We start from the raw sequence: 3,435 nt of genomic DNA, 5'->3' as shown, positions 1-3,435 counted from the left end.
CAGTTACCCAGGGTTACATCCTGACACCATCAACAAAATTATGATAAAGAATAATTTTGAATAAGTCACAAGATAGACTTAAATGCTGGATTTAAAAATAACTTTATTCCAAGATGTGGCTTATTGGTCTTTTTCTCCCTCAATGACCTGCTTCCACCTCATTGCAGTGTCGTTAGTGAACAGGGGATGAATCATGAGTGCACACTCACAAGTATTGACCATGCTCTAAGCACAAAGCAAGTTCTGATGTCTGCTAAAGGATTAAATATTTCTGTTTTCTGAAAAGAGTTATTTTGTATTTTGTTTTCTATTAAAATGTATTTAGTTTCAAAAAAAAAGGAATGGCCTACATGATATATGTGTGTCATGTTCATACAATGATAAGTACAATCTCTCAGACATGAAGAGCAGACATTTAAGAGACAGCATAAATAAGTATGGAGGACTTTCTGTTGGGAGCATGGAAACACGAGTACCTGAGATCTCACATCCAATCATGTTTGCAGAATGTGCCTTTGGGGTGCCATTAGAATCAGATGATTGATGTCTGTATAGGAAAACAAGGAGCTAACATCCTCACTTTATGTCTTCATGTAATATCCTGAAGCTCCTTAGGACTGTAGGTTGCTTCCAGCAAGCTGGACCAATCTTGAATTCCCAGTCTTCACAACTACTCATTGGATAAACCTTTATTTTTGATAGCTTTTTCCCATCATCAGTATTCAGTTATAACAGCAGAAAACATTCTAAAACACCAAAATGGTATCTCCCAGTCCTAGTCTCCCTTAGCTAACAATGCTTTTCATAAGAATTTTTCCACCCTACACTTCTCCATTACCTCCTAAGAGTCTCCAGATCTAATCATATCATACTAACGAGACTGACCTGTTTGCATTGTTGGTACCTAACTCCATCTACTGAGAAAACATCTGTAAGCCTATGCTTCGTCTCTCTTAAAATATTTCAACATTATCAACTCTCTAACACTTTTCCTTTTGTGATATATGAGTGAATGACTTTGTACATGAAGAGATACTCTGCCTCATTAGCCACCAGGGAGAGGAAAATAAAAACCACAGTGAGATTTCACTTCACACTTATAGGAAGAGCTACAATAAACAAGGCAGATACTAACAAATGCTGGTAAAGGGGTAGAGCATCAGGGCCTTCATATACCAGAAGGGAACATAAGGAGGCACAACCTACTTATCTAGAAAACAGCCATAGCTCAAAATGTTAAGCAAAAACTACCAGAAGACCCAGATGTGGAAGAGAGATGCCTAAGTAAGCCCCAGAAGGACAAATTTCATGGAAGAAGACGTAGACTATCCAAGCCATAGAAAGGGTGAGACTTAATCTGTCTAGGAACAGCAAAGTGACTATGTAAATGTAGACCAGGTAATGAGGGATAGAAGGAGGTTGCAAAGATCTAGTGCTGTATTGACTCATGGGAAGGCACTGGAGGACTTAGACAGGACTGATAAGAATTCTGGGCTGCAGAAGAGATGGCTCAGCAGTTCAGAGTACTCATTGCTCTTCCAAAGGTTCTGAGTTCAGATCCCAGCAACCACATGGTGGCTCACAACCACCCATAATGACATCTGACACCCTCTTCTGGTGCATCTGAAGACAGCCTCAGTGTACTTAGATATAGTAATAGATAAATCCTTTTGGGGCTGGTGAGATGGCTCGGTGGTTAAGAGCACTGACTGCTCTTCCAGAGGTTTTGAGTTCAATTCCCAGCAACCACATGGTGGCTCAAAACCATCTGTAATGAGATCTGATGCCCCCTTCTGGTATGTCTGAGGACAGCTGCAGTGTACTCACATACATTAAATAAATAAATAAATAAATAAATAAAGCCTAGAAGAAGAAAAAGAAGAAGAAGAAGAAGAAGGAGAAGGAGAAGGAGAAGGAGAAGGAGAAGGAGAAGGAGAAGGAAAGCCAAAGCCAATTAGGGCTCAGCAAGGCATGCTGGGTATTTTTCTGGAGGCATCATGATGGTTTGCAGAAGGCAGTATAGTTGAGAATTGCAAATCAATACTGTAGTTTTCTGGCAATGAATGTTGCCCTTCAATGCCCAATGTATATTAGAGACAAATAAAGTTGCCTTAGTACAGAGATAATATTAATATAGGAAGCAATTTCTGCAATTCTATATAGAAATAGAGTCCCAATGGAAAGGTTTTTGCATATATTTTAAAAATAACTATTACTACATATCTGTATAAAATATTCCTATATTAATTGAAAAATGAACAGAACACACTAACAAACTTTAAGCAGAAGCATGTGTGACCAGGAAGCAATAACCAAGTGACAGAATGTTCATCTTTGTTACTAATTAAAAACACAAGTTAAAAACAAAGTGAAGTACAAGTTAAATCTTTGTGATAGGTAAGAATCTGGAAGCTGAGTCTTGCCACATTGCCAGCATTAGCTGGGCAAAGGATGGAAAAGGATGTCAAATGTCTCCTTAGTATTGCCAATAGGACAAAGTGTTAGTGTGGTTGCTTTGGAAACTAGTTTAGCATTATCTTACAGCATCAAGCATCCATGTTCTCTATTTCTGGTCACTTCCATTTTTGAAGTGTATACAAGAGAAATTCATACATTCCTTTGATGAGTGCAAGAGTCTCAACTGCAACAGCTCTAGTAATAAAATCTAGAAGCAACATAACCACTTATCAAGAAGGAACACTTAAACTGTAGCATATACACGACAGAAGATTGGGAAATATACACTTGGGAGCCAGGGAGATGCTAAACTTCTTGGGTAGGATGAGGTCTGCTGCTGGCACAGAGATGACTACGAGCTGGATGAAAATATCAGACGTGCCCTAAGTTTTAGTGCCAGGTGGTGGACTTACAAGTGTTCATTTAAAACAAATAAATAAATAACTCAGATCATGAACTGAGAAGGGAAAAAAAATTCTGGCAGTTTTGTTGTTTCCTCCAATGGCTTTGACCCCTGACAAATAATTTGCATGTGCTGTGTGACCTCTTGCAAGGAGCTCAGCCTTGCAACCCAGCAATACACCTGTGGAAGCTTGTGTGCTCTGCCAAGGCTCTAGGGAGGTGTTGAGATCATGAAAGGTTTTGCTTCTGTGCTCTCTTTAAACAAGATCTTTTCATTAACAATAGCTGTCAATCATCATCAATGTGCCTGAGACTTTGCTGAATCCCCAACACTGGTCCATTTCAGGCCAAAGCTTAAATTCGCTTTCTTGGGCTGAACTCCTTCCCTTTCTCGCCTACGTCTAAACTTGGGTAGTCTATCTCCAGAGTACTATTTCTGGGCCTCCACGTGTCTCCTCCAGAACCGTCTGGCTGACCCACTTTCCCAATGGAGCAACATAGTCCTCTATCTGATGCTCAGGCAATGAACAGAAGGCCGAGGAAATGAGAAGCTGTGTCCCCACTGAGGACAGCTAA

Source organism: Mastomys coucha, unplaced genomic scaffold (assembly GCF_008632895.1).
Source record: "Mastomys coucha isolate ucsf_1 unplaced genomic scaffold, UCSF_Mcou_1 pScaffold15, whole genome shotgun sequence".
In the NCBI taxonomy this organism is placed as follows: domain Eukaryota; kingdom Metazoa; phylum Chordata; class Mammalia; order Rodentia; family Muridae; genus Mastomys; species Mastomys coucha.
Note: the sequence above shows the minus strand (reverse complement) of the source record.